Source organism: Heptranchias perlo, unplaced genomic scaffold (genome assembly GCF_035084215.1).
Source record: "Heptranchias perlo isolate sHepPer1 unplaced genomic scaffold, sHepPer1.hap1 HAP1_SCAFFOLD_49, whole genome shotgun sequence".
In the NCBI taxonomy this organism is placed as follows: domain Eukaryota; kingdom Metazoa; phylum Chordata; class Chondrichthyes; order Hexanchiformes; family Hexanchidae; genus Heptranchias; species Heptranchias perlo.
In genome coordinates, this window is record NW_027139505.1 from 6,869,701 (window position 1) to 6,882,914 (window position 13,214).

Genomic DNA, 13,214 nt, shown 5'->3' on the forward strand with positions numbered 1-13,214 from the left:
ATCACCACAATCTGTCCTTGGGATTGATCACAACAATCCGTCCCTCGGAATTATCACCACAATCTATCCCTGGGATTGATCACAACAATCCGTCCCTCCGAATTATCACCACAATCTATTCCTGGGATTGCTCAGAACAATCCGTCCCTCGGAATTATCACCACAATCTGTCCCTTGGATTGAAAACAACAATCCGCCCCTCGGAATTATCACCACAATCTATCCCTGGGATTGATCACAACAATCCGCCCCTCGGAATTATCACCACAATCTGTCCCTTGGATTGAAAACAACAGTCCGTCCCTCGGAATTATCACCACAATCTGTCCATGGAATTGATCAAAACAATCCGCCCCTCGGAATTATCACCACAATCTGTCCCTGGGATTGATCACAACAATCTGTCCCTCGGAATTATCACCACAATCTGTCCCTGGGATTGATCACAACAATCTGTCCCTCGGAATTATCACCACAATCTGTCCCTGGGATTGATCACAACAATCCTTCCCTCGGAATTATCACCACAATCTGTCCCTGGGATTGATCACAACAATCCGTCCCTCGGAATTATCACCACAATCTGTCCTCAAACACTTTCTCTCTTCGGAAACTTCCAACCCGGGGAGGGGCTAATCATTACCGTCTGTGAACCCCATCAAAATTAGGGCAATCCAATCGTTATACGAGGAATGTTCCTTTTCCGGATTTAACAATGTAACTGGTGTAACTGCTGAATATTTACTTTGAAAAATGTAACTGTTGAAACGCAGTACTCATTCCCCCAGTGATTGAGGTGATAGTTTAATTCGACGGTTAAATGGTTAATGTCCTCACTTGCAGAAACAGCCTCTCCTCAGCTCACTGACGAAACACTCGCTCTTGGCCCCAGGGTGGAAGCGCAAACATTAGAAAATCGATGGGTCTTCAGTAAACAATGACACTGATACAAATGTAACAATTTATTTCTGACAAAGTATCCGTTTTACTGAACTTCCCCGGAACAAGAAGAGAAGAAGTAAAATTTATAGCTGACTTTGTTCACAATTGACTTTGCAGCGAATTGTCAACCCGGTTCGAATTGATTCAACCAGAAAGGCCGCTCCCTGTTCTGAAACAAATGTGGAATGTTTGTGTTGAAATCCATCCTGATGTCTGACAGCAGCTTTCACGGAGGGTGGAGCTCTGACTCTCACATAACAAGGATCAGATCAAATTCCCAAGTTGTGAACTGCTAAAATGAAGCAAAGAACGTGTACTCGATTGATTGCAATGAAATGACAAGGATAAAATTTGTAAAATCGACACGGACATTGAGGGATGAAAAATCCTTGCGGTATCAAGGTAAGGTTGATCTTGTGACAATTTGTTTTTTAATTAATTTTTTATGCCCCTTCCTCTTTTCTAAAGCCGATTTCCCGCGATCAGATATGTTCCCCTGGCGTACGGAACTCTCGATTCCTCGCGGATGGAACAATTCACTAATTGTTCGCGCAGACACTGACTGAAGGCCGGCTATTTTACACCGGTAATTGCAGGGTTCATCCATTCATACCCCACCAATCTCCCCACAGACACATTTTAAAGCGGTTACAGGACAGAAAGCAGGAACACGAACTCTGGAGATTTACACCATCCGACTCCAGCGCTGCCTGCTCCACATGTTAAAATTTGATATTTAGTTAACAGGGGTGGGAAACTGTCCGTTCTCACTCCATATGCATTTATTTTTAACTGTAACAGTGGCTCTTTTTACTCACTGAACTGTTTTGTGCCCGGTACAATTTATTGAACTGATCAAAGACTGATCGAACACACAGTTCAGCTCAGGAAAGGGTTAACACATTCGCAATGGCCGATTATTGCTCTCTGCCGGGCACCTGGAAAATCAGCCCATGGTGACCCGAGGCCGGACTGAACGTGATCCAATCACAGGATAGGAGCAAAGGAGGAGATAAAACTTGTTCCTTATTAATTTCTCATTCATTCATTTAATGCGAATTAGATGGGAGAATGGAGCAGGGACTTCTGTTTTTTTCTAAAATATGTTATTGAGGAAGTTATTTGTTAAACTGGCTCAACTGAAGAAAGAGACGCTGCTCCCTTCAGACAGAAACACACTTCAGGAATGTTTTAAAGGTAAACCTGTTCAGGGCTGAAACCATCTTTCACACAGATCGGTGTTTCCTGATCGTTAATCTTGGTAATTTGAGATGATGCTTTTAATATCAACAGTTAGGAGGGTCCGATCACAAAACTTTATATAAAAAGTAACAACTCAATTTAGCAGCAGTCGGTCGCCCCATCACTAATCTTTATATAAAAAGTAACTACTGAAATTACCAACAGGTATGAGGGTCCATCACTAGTCTATACATAAAAAGTAACAACTCAATTTACCAACAGGTAGGAGGGTCGATCACTAATCTTTATATAAAAAGTAACGACTGAAATTAACAACATGGAGGAGGGTCCATCACTCGTCTTTATAGAAAAAGCAAATGCTGAAATTACCAACAGGGAGAAGGGTCCATCACTAATCTTTGACTAAACAGTAACCACTTTCATTTCCAACAGGGAGGATGGCCCATCATTATTCTTTATATAAAAAGTAATTACTGAAATTGGCAACACTAATTTTGATATAAAAATAACTACTGCATTTGCCAACAGGTAGAGGGTCCATCATTGATCTTTAAAAGAAAGTAAACACCGAAATTACCAACAATTATGAAGGTCCATCACTAATCATTATATGAAAAGTAAGGACTGAAATTACCAACATTGACGAGGGTCCAAAGATAAACTTTATATAAAAAGTAACCACTAAGAATACCAACAGGTAGGACTGTCCATCACTAATTTTTGAATGAAAGAAACAACTGGAATTACCAATAGGAAGGAGACTCCATCACTAATCTTTATATAAAAAGTTACTGCTGAAATTATCAACAGTCAGAGCATCCATCACTAATCTTTATCCAAAAAAGTAACTACTGAAATTACCAACAGGCAGAAGAGTCCACACTAAACTTTTTATAAAAAGTAACAATTCAATTTACCAACAGGTTGGAGCGTCCATCACTAATCTTTAAATAAAAATTAAGTATTGAAATTACCAACAGGCAGAATTATCCATCACTAATCTTTATATAAAAAGTAACCACTGAAATTACCACCAGATTTTGGGTGCATCACTTATATTAATATAAAAAGTAACTCCTCAAAATACCAACAAGGAGGAGGGTCCATCACTATTCTTTGTTTAAAAAGTAACTGCTCATATAACAAACAGCTAGGAGTGACCATCACTAATCTCGAAATAAAAAGCATCGACTGAAATTACCAACAGGTCGGATGGTCCATCATTAAACCTTATATAAAAAGTAACTATTGAAATTACCAAAAGTTAGGAAAGTCCATCACTAATTTGGCAAAAAGAGTAACTGCACAATTTAATCTTGTTATCACACTCGTGTCAGCGAATAACTTCAACTCGTTTGAAGAAATTACTGACTGAGATTAATCGTTTTTACATTTCCACAGTGTGGAAAGGATAATACAGTGACTGATAGTTTGATGAGTTGCTCTTGCCTGTGCGCACACAGAAGGAGGCACACGCACAAGGGGACAATTATGATTGTAAAATTGCCGTCGAATCTACAACTTATATATTTGTGTTTTTTTCTGAGATTGTAAGACCCCTACAAACAGTCCAACAATCAATGTGCAGCACCTGTTTAAAGTTACACAATTCATAACATTATACATTGGTGTTAATATTCGTAGAACGGTGTAAAATTCCTCACCTCCTACATTAATCAGGTCCTGATACCATGAGAGATATGGTAAATATATCCAAATGGAAGCACCAACCAAAACACATCTCCATGAACATACGGACAATGTCAGTACCCATCGAGAGAAGAGAAATCATACCAAGCACCATTTGGGTGTGTAGATAGACATCAGGTTCATAAAATAACAGAAATTAATATCAAAACTCCACAAATCAAAAATATTTTAAAAAAAATCTGTGAATAAAATAATACAATAGCGCCAGACTTGGTAAAACTGAGTGAAGGATCATTTAATTCATCACCTCGCTCCATATTGCCCTCCAGAATATTCACTACCTCAGGAATAAGTCTGGTGCTGGCCTGCACCGTAAGTAAATCTTACTAATTGGTGCTCCCAGTGCAGAATCTCGGCCGTCGAGAACTGGGTTGTGGAGATCAGCGGGACTCATTGGGTTTCACTGGGCAGCTGTCTGCGCCGCACCTGATGTGGAGAGTTGATCGGAACAGTCGGAAAATGCTCGATCCGAGAGCTAACAAGGCGACGTTGCTCCTTCTCATTTTAATATTTCAGTCTAACCCTCCTATTAATATATTTATTACAGAGCATCACAATCTTGGAACGCCTGTCACCACCATGGGTGAAGGTCCAAACAGGGGAGAAGATCGAACATCTTCAACAAGAATGAGAGTAGACACCGGTAGGTTCAGAACAATCTTTAAAATATCAATTGTGTCCTGATAAACGGTCCAGATCATGAACAAGATCCTATTGCTCAAACAGGAAGAATAAACCGAGCATATCGTGTGCAGATAAACGAAAGTGAGTGACCATCCACCGGGCCAGTGCAGTCACAGTTGGAGGAATCTCATTACTGGAACTGTCCAATAGACACCTGATGTTATGGACTGTAAGGCGGATAGAAACAGTCACGCAGATTGGTCTTAATGAGTAACAGCTTGAAACCAGGGAGCAGTGGGAGGCAGCCCGAGTGGGAGAGAGGTGAGAGGCAGGTGGGGCACAGGAATAGGAGAGCGAGAGTGGTGCGAGATTCTATAGTCAGAGGAATAAACAGACTCTTCTGCAGCCGTGAGCAGGTCCAAATGATACGTTGCCGCCCTGGTGCCAGAGGGAAGAACTTCCTGGAACAGGTGTGACCATCTCTGGAAAGGAAAGGAGAGCGGAAAATAGTCATGGTCGGAATCAATAACACGGTTATAATTACGTTTTTAAAAGGAATATTAAATTTTGAGTTCTGTACTGATAAACAAGGCTACACGGTGGTGATCTCCGAATTGTATTGCACTGGGCCCTTACTGAGGACAACATGAGTCTGGTGAATTTGTGGCAGCGGGGCTGGAGCAGGGGTGAAGGGTTCATGTTCTTGGGACACTAGGGTGAGTTCAGGAAGAAGGGAAGGGACGGTTACGATCTGAACCAACCAGCAAAAACGGTTTGACAGACTGGGTATATGGAACAGTGGGATGTTTTCACCTGATAAGACTGGAGCGTGTGAAATATCCGGATCTGAGACGAGAGAGTGGAAATAATAAAACTGTTGGAGCAGGATCAGATGATTTATGAAATAGTGAAAAGAGATCACCAAGAAAAAAGGAAGGAGGTATTTGAAGAAGTGACAGAAGATGTAACTTGATATCTAAAAATTTAACAAAACGAGAACGTGTCAACATTCCAGTGAATTGGAGTTCAGATTGTGCGTTATGCCTGTGAATCTCAAAATCATTCCAAACACGTTTGGAAAGTCAGACTCTTGAGGGATGTGAACTGGTATCTATCAGACAGGGCTGGATTGGATGAACTTTTGGGACGATATAAATTATTTTCTTCAGTTTCTAAAAATGATGGCAGATGTGAAAATGTTGGTTTCAATGAATCAAGGTATCACAGTATCAAACCAGCTGCAGTAAAAGTATTCCATACAAAGGTGTCGATACAGCATCTTCAGCGACACTGAGGAGGATGTGGAGCCATATTTCGAGACAACTGTAGAGAAGGATTTGGCTCTGAATTTAATAGCCGAGGTGGATTAGTCACTGAGCTCAGAGATAACGCACCCGAGGTTGTTAAAGGAATGGAGAGAGCAGATCGGAGGGACTCTGACCACAATTTTTCAAAACTCACAATTTTTGAGAACACAATTGGTAATGAAAATACCCAGGTGGACTGAAAGAGACCAAGTAATGTCTGTGTTAAAACAGGGAGAATGTGGCAATCAGATAACGAGAGACCAATTAAACAACGTCATTTGTGGGCAAAGTTCTCGAATCTGCAATTTCACGCCGAATCATTTAAGATTCAGTCATGGCTGGAACGGATTAACTGTAGACATTTGAAACAATGAAAAGCAGTGGTGAAAATACCCAGCGGATCGGTCAGTATCTGCACAAAGGACAGGGTAATGGTTCGGATACCACTCTTGAGTGGAACGAAAAGAAAGTGCAACAGTTTTAGTGGAACTGAGAAAAGGGCTGATCGGAGGCGACAACCAGGAGTTAGAGGGAATTTCATGAGTTGACTGAACTGGAATGTAGTTCAGGAAATTAAGGATCTGAGAGGTGAAAAAATTCCCTGCGGAGTAAATGAGAGACATTTCAAGAACAAAAATGTTGAAATGGTGAAAATGTCTAAGACCCGAACAGGGAAACTAATCAAACAAACTGTGGAAAGCGCGAAACAAAGGCCGTGGAGGGTTTTGTTCCTCCCCATTCATCACCGTGGTTTAATTCTGCCTTCAGCGGACACACAATCCGGGCAGTCGAACTTGCGGTGGAGCGTCACTCCCCGGGAGAGCACTTTAGCAAATTGCATTCCATCAGTCCATAATATTCTGTCAATTACTTTGAATGGAATCGAGGTAAATGGAAGTGAAAATGTGGCAGGGTTGTAATGGACGGTTGATCTGACACCACCTGCCGAAGGTGGAAATCTCGGCAACCGAGTCACAGAGTCGTGGTAAAGAGGAGCAGGAGGAGGCCATTCGGCCCTTCGAGCCATCTCTGCATTCAATAGGATCATGGCTTGTCCTCCATCTCAATACCATATTCCCGCTTGTCTAAATTTTTACAGTCCGCTTTTATGTTCCATGCAAGTTCACTCTCATAATCTATTTTTCCCTCTCAATCAATGTGTCTATGCGCAATATAGCGCTGATATTACTGACTGTATCTGTGCGCAATATAGCGCTGATATTACTGACGGTATCTGTGTTGCTTGTGGAGCTGATATTACTGACAGTGTCTGTGCTCAATATAGCGCTAATATTACTGACAGTGCTTGTCCTGATTATGGAGCTGATGTTACTGACAGTATCTGTACTGATTATGGAGCTGATATTATCGACAGTATCTATGCTGATTCTATACAGCTTAATGACGACAGTATTTGTGAGAATTATAGGGTTCTTACACTGACGGCGACTGTTTTGATTATATAGCTGGTATTACTGACAGAATCTGTGCTTAATATAGGGCTGATATTACTGACACTACCTCTGCTCAATATTGCCCTGTTATTACTGACAGTATCCCTGCTCAATATTGGGCTCATAATTCTGGCACTATCTGTGTTGATGAAAGAGCTGGTTTAATGAAAATATTCATTCAATTACATAGAATTTTACAGTTCAGGAACAGCTAATTTGCCCAACAGGTCTTTGCCTGGATTTATGCTCCACACGAGCGTTCTCCCACACTACTTCATCACACCCTATCAATTTATATTTCTATTGCTCGCCCCCTCATGTATTTATCTACCTTCCCCATAAATGCATCTGCACTTTTCGCCTCAACCATTCCATGTGGTAACGAGTTGCAGATTCTCACCACTCTCTGAGTAAGATGTCTCTCCTGAATACCATCTTGGTTTCATCAGTAAGTATTTGAAATTCATGGCCTCTAGTTTTGCACTGCCGTCAAGGTGATTCATGCTCTCTAGGTTTACCCAAAGGAACCCCTTCCGAATATGAAAAATAACATCTATCAGGTCATCTATCAGTCTTCTCCTTAATAAAGAAAAGAGCCACAGCCTGTTCAGTCTCTCCTGATATTGTTACATAAATAATGCATTAAACAAGTGACGACAGGAATGAAAGGAAAGCAATGCCGGACAGGAACAATCCAGGCCATAATCATCTGCCTTAGGACCGGATTAATGCATGCAATCTCGGTACAATATAGAGCACGGTCGAGGGGGAACTTAAAAATGCAGTAATAAAATGCCAGGAGCCGGCAGGCTGTGTTTGTGCACTGCTGCGGTTAAAGCAGATCAGTTGGAAGGACTGCACTGTCAAACTCACATATTAATCAATACAACCTTCTGTACAAGTGTTGCCTTGATCTGCCAGGTGGGTGCGGGAGAACTGCTGTGACTCGCCCGGCAGAGGCGGAGACTCCGAAACGGCGCCACAGAGTGCGATGTCCTGACCTGTCTCACTGGTTATCCACTGAACAAGATTATTCTGATAAAGTGGGTTTTCAGGGGCGAGGGGGGAGGTGTTGGTGGTGAATTGATATCCAGAATGCTGAACACATCACGTTAGCATCCCGGCAGGTACAAAAATCATCAAATTCAGGAACTTAGTATTTAAAATCTCGAGATACAGAATCTCTTGTACTGAACTTTTAACCATCCCTGAAATAAAATCGGAGATTGGATTCACGGTTTCAATGTTTAATTCTGACTGGACACAGGTTGGAACAGCAGGTGTGTTTCCTAAAATATATTTAACAAAGTTTACCTTCCATTCTCTCGCACCGATTATCTGATCTTTACTCCCCTGGAATTCTGCGAAGTTCACCACACGGACTGCAGCGCTTCAAGAAGGCGGCTCACCACCACCATCTCAAGGGCAATTTGAGATGGGCAATAAATGCCGGCCCTGCCAGCGTTGCCCACATCCCATGAACGAATAAGAAAAATTAAGAACAGATGGAGCTCAGCCTTAAATAAAACCAGCCAGTCACAGCACATTTGGTTCGGGTACAGTGTAGACACATCCGTCCGAGGAGAAAGGAAAGCCAACCAAAGCTAGACTTCCCTGGATGACTAAAGGGATAGAGGTTAAAATGAAATAGGAAACGGAGGCTTGTAACGAATGTCAGGTTCATAATACAGTTGAGAACCAGGCTGAATACAGAAAGAACAGAGGAGATCGAAAGAAAAGGGAATAAGAGGGGCAAAAGGAGCGATTCAACAATAACTTTCAAAGGGGAATTGGATAAAAACTTGAAGGGAAAAATTTACAGGGCTATGGGGAAAGAGCAGGGGAAAGGGACTAATTGGATAGCTCTTTCAAAGAGCCAGCACAGGCATCAAGGGCAGAATGGACTCCTCCTTTGCTGTACTTACTGTCATACTACGATACACCCATTTAAAGGCAAAGTACAAACCATCCAGTGATGAAGCCATTGTGCAGAATCCATTGGTTAACCTTAACATTCACGAAATGCCGGAATTCATAATCCAGCACATATACGAACATAGGAACAGGAGTAGGCCATTCAGCCCCTCGAATCTGTTCTCCCATTTAATTAGATCATGGCTGCTCTATACCTGAATTCTATTTATCTGCCCTTTATCCATTTCGCTTGATAACCTTACCTAAAAAAAAAATCTGCCGCTTTCAGTCTTCAAAATTTCAGTTGACCCAAAATCCATGACGGATCGGAGGAAGGAATTCCACATTTCCAGTAAACTTTGTGCGACAAAGTGCGTCATTATTTCACTCCTGAACGGCCGAGCGCTAATTTTAATATTGTGCCTCTTTGTCCTGGACTCCTCCATCAGAGGAAATGCCTTCTCTGTATCTAATGATTGTGAGGTATTATATTTTGTTTGATAAAAAGAGGGCCACATGCTGCTTGGATAATAAGTGTCTAAATAGGGTTGAGAAGCAGAGGGTTCTGGTGGTACAGATATAGAAATCACTAGCTGCAGCGATGCAGGTTAATAAGGCCATAAAACAGCAAATCAAGCACTGAGTTTGTTCTCGAAGGATAAACTTGTAAAGCAGAGAAGTTAAGTTAAATTTGTACAGAACCCCGGTTAGGCCACACTTGGATTATTGTGAAAAGTTCTGGTCTCCATATTATAAAAATGACATGGAGGCACTGGAGAAAGTGCAAAAAATAACTACTTGGACGACACCAGAACTGAGAAGTTATACCTATCAGGAAAGATTGAGCAATATGGGGCTCTTTTCCCTTGCAAAAGTAAGATGGAGTGGTGGCCTGTGAGAGGTCTTTAGGATTATCTAACGGTTTGCGACGGTGGACGGAGAGAAGATGAAACCAGAACTCGGGACCATAAATATCAGATAGTCAGGAATAACTCCAATATGGAATTCAGCAGGAATGTCTTTAAACAGAGAGTGGTTGGAATGTGGAACTCACTGCCACAAGGAGTAGTTGAGGCGACTGGCATTGAATGGAAGTTAAATAAAGTCATTGAGGCGAAAGGAATAGATGCATATGCTGATAGGGGTAGATGAAGGGAGGAGGTTCGTGTGGAGCATGGACCTTTTCTACCGAATGAATTGTTTCTTTGCTGCACGTTCTATATAATTCTATGAAATTGCATATGGAATCCTTTTATCATTATGGAAATTTCATTTAATGCACTCTGACTCCATGAAAACCCAGAATTGACCCAAATTGTCCATTTAACAATGTATTTAATTATATGAATCGTTCATTTGAAGGTTTTTGTCAGAATGAATAAAACTCCGCTTCAATCAGCGATAGATTGAAACAAGCTGTGGAGGGAGAGTTCACATGAAGATAAATGTTGGGGATTGATTGTTTCCTCCGTTTCAGGCTGTGTCTCCGGCCCGAATGAATCCTCAATCCTGGTCAAAAAACAAGGGGTCAATTTGAGAGAAAAGGGGAAATATCGCAATATATCCCTGGGATTGATCACAACAATCAGTCCCTCTGAATTATCACCACAATCTATCACAGGGATTGATAACAACAATCCGCCGCATGGAATTATCACCACAATCTATCCCTGGGATTGATCACAACAATCCGTCACTCGGAATTATCATCACAATCTGACCCTGTGAATGATCACAACAATCCGCCACTCGGAATTATCATCACAATCTGACCCTGGGAATGATCACAACAATCCGTCCCTCGCAATTATCACCACAATCTGTCCCTGGGATTGCTCGCAACAATCCGTCCCTCGGAATTATCACCACAATCTGTCATCAAACACTCTCTCGCTTCGGAAACTAACAACCCGGGGAGGGGCTATTTATTACTGTCTGTGAAAACCCTCAAAATGAGGGTAATCCAATCTTTCTTCCAAGAATGGTCCTTTTTCGGATTTAAAAATGTAACTGGTGTATCTGCTGAACATTTACTGTGATAAATGTCACTGTTGAAACTCAGTACTCATTCCCCCAGTGATTGAGGTGATAGTTTAATTCGGCGGTTAAATGGTTAATGTCCTCACTTGCAGAAACAGCCTCTCCTCAGCTCACTGACGAAACACTGGCTCTTGGCCCCAGGGTGGAAGCGCAAACATTAGAAAATCGATGGGTCTTCAGCAAACAATGTCACTGATACAAATATAACAATTTATTTCTGAGAAAGTATCTGTTTTACTGAATTTCCCTGGAACAAGAAGAGAAAAAGTAAAATTTATAGCTGACTTTGTTCACAATTGACTTTGCAGCGAATTGTCAACCCGGTTCGAATTGATTCAACCAGAAAGGCCGCTCCCTGTTCTGAAAGAAATGTGGAATGTTTGTGTTGAAACACATCCTGATGTCTGGCAGCTGCTTTCACGGAGGGCGGAGCCCTGAATCTCACATAACAAGGATCAGATGAAATTCCCAAGTTGTGAACTGAAAAAATGAAGCAAAGAACGTGTGCTCGATTGATTACAATGAAATGACAAGGATATGATTTGCAAAATCGACACGGACATTGATGGAAGGAAAATCCTTGCGGTATCAAGGTAAGGTTAATATAGTGTCAATTTGTTTTTAATTAACTTTTTCTGCCCCTTCTTCTTTTCTAAAGTCGATTTCCCGCGGTCAGATATGTTCCCCTGTCGTCCTGAGCTCTCGATTCCTCGCGGATGGAACAATTCACTGCTTGTTCGCTCAGACACTGACTGAAGGCCGGTTATTTTACACCGGTAATTGCAGGGTTTATCCCTTCATACCCCACCAATCTGCCCACAGGCACATTTTAAAGCGGTTATAGGAAAAGAAAGCAGGAACACGAACTCTGGAGATTTGCACCATCCGAGTCCAGCGCTGCCGACTCCACATGTTAAAATTTGATATTCAGTAAACAGGGGTGGTAAACTGTCCGTTCTCACTCCATATGCATTTATTTTTAACTGTAACAGTGGCTCTTTTTACTCACTGAACTGTTTTGTGCCCGGTGCAATTTATTGAACTGATCAAAGACTGATCGAACACACAGTTCAGCTCAGGAAAGGGTTAACACATTCGCAATGGCCGATTATTGCTCTCTGCCGGGCACCTGGAAAATCAGCCTATGGTTACCCGAGGCCGGACTGAACGTGATCCAATCACAGGATAGGAGCAAAGTTGGAGCGAACACTTGTTCCTGATTCATTATAATTAATTCGTTTAATGCGAATTCGATGGGAGAATGGAGCAGGGACTTCTGTTTTTTTCTAATTTTTTTTATTGAGGATGTTATTTGTTAAACTGGCTCAACTGAAGAAAGAGACGCCGCTCCTTCAGACAGAAACACACTTCGGGAATGTTTTGAAGGTAAACCTGTTCAGGGCTGAAACCATCTCTCACACAGATCGGTGTTTCCTGATCGTTAATCGTGGTAATTTGAGATGTTGCTTTTAATATCAACAGTTAGGAAGGTCCGATCACAAAACTTTATATAAAAAGTAACAACTCAATTTACCAACAGGTTGGAGACTCCATCACTAATCTTTATATAAAAAGTAACTGCTGAAATTAACAACATGGAGGAGGGTCCATCACTCGTCGTTAAAGAAAAAGCAAATGCTGAAATTACCAACAGGGAGAAGGGTCCATCACTAATCTTTGTCTAAACAGTAACCACTTACATTACGAACAGGGAGCATGGTCCATCACTAATCTTTATATGAAAAGTAATTACTGAAATTGCCAAAACTAATTATGATATAAAAAATAACTACTGCATTTGCCAACAGGTGGAGGGTCCATTACTCATCTTTATATAAAAAGGAAACGCCTGAAATTACCAACATGGAGGAGGGTCCAACAATAAACTTGATATAAAAAGTAACCACTAAGATTACCAACAGGTAGGAGTGTCCATCACTAATTTTTATATAAAAGTAACAACTGGAATTACCAATAGGAAGGAGGCTCCATCACTAATCTTTATATAAAAAGTTACTAT

The 13,214-nt window shown here is 41.4% G+C and overlaps 1 long non-coding RNA gene across 2 annotated transcripts in view; it reads left to right on the forward strand.

Annotated features, from left to right (window-relative positions):
* The first annotated feature begins 1,178 nt into the window (after positions 1 to 1,178).
* LOC137313895 (uncharacterized) overlaps positions 1,179 to 13,214 on the forward strand; it is a 67,028-nt gene continuing 54,992 nt past the window's right edge. The window contains exons 1-4 of one of the 2 annotated variants that reach the window (XR_010961106.1): positions 1,179 to 1,344; positions 4,403 to 4,498; positions 11,503 to 11,787; positions 13,003 to 13,116. This is a non-coding gene — a long non-coding RNA (uncharacterized lncRNA). The remainder of the gene's footprint in view (positions 1,345 to 4,402; positions 4,499 to 11,502; positions 11,788 to 13,002; positions 13,117 to 13,214) is intronic. The other variant, XR_010961107.1, reaches the window with a different exon arrangement.